The sequence below is a fragment of the Arachis duranensis genome, chromosome 10 (genome assembly GCF_000817695.3).
Source record: "Arachis duranensis cultivar V14167 chromosome 10, aradu.V14167.gnm2.J7QH, whole genome shotgun sequence".
In the NCBI taxonomy this organism is placed as follows: Eukaryota; Viridiplantae; Streptophyta; class Magnoliopsida; order Fabales; family Fabaceae; genus Arachis; species Arachis duranensis.
The window spans coordinates 92132156-92132920 of record NC_029781.3 but is presented as its reverse complement, the minus strand read 5'-3'; positions in this window follow the sequence as shown (position 1 = coordinate 92132920).

Below are 765 nucleotides of genomic sequence, written 5' to 3'. Positions count from 1 at the left end.
AATTTTAATGTAACCTAACATAATTGATATTTATATAATTTAATTATTTTATTAGTTTTTATAGTTTCATCAAATTTTTTTATTAGATCTTTACAATTTTAAATTTTGTAATTAAATTTGTATATTAATTAGATAAAATTTCATAATTAAAAACTCATTAATTGTTATTTTTCAGAAAAAATATAATGTTTTTATATTTTTTGCTTTTAAATAGTTTATAATTTATCCTACATCAAATACAAAAATAAATATTTTGAAAAAAAAATATTTCTTAACAAAATATAATTAAAATAAATCAAATTAAAAGGTTTTTTTTATCTAATACAGGAACTAAATTATAGATTCTTTAAATTATATTTAAAGACATAACTAAAAAATTAGTAAAATTATATATAAAGACTGTATATAATTAAACCTGGCTTATTTGTCAGACAAATTATTTAACCCCAAATTAAATTCTAAAAGCATATGTTTAATTATCAAGATCATAATTATTGGTAAGAGTATATATGTTGGCACATCAGTTGAGACATTTTTAAAATAGATTATTTCTCCCTAATTAATTGTTGTGAATATCATACGCATACTTATAGGCCCTGCTCTAAATAGTAGTTAGGCTAAACTTTAAAATGCAATTACAAAAGCTATCTATATATACACATTTAAAACTCACTTGAGAATTGCATTTAATGTAATATGTAGACACCAGCAAATAAATAATCAAAATTATTACACACTTATTTCTATTTCATCTGTTTATCAAAT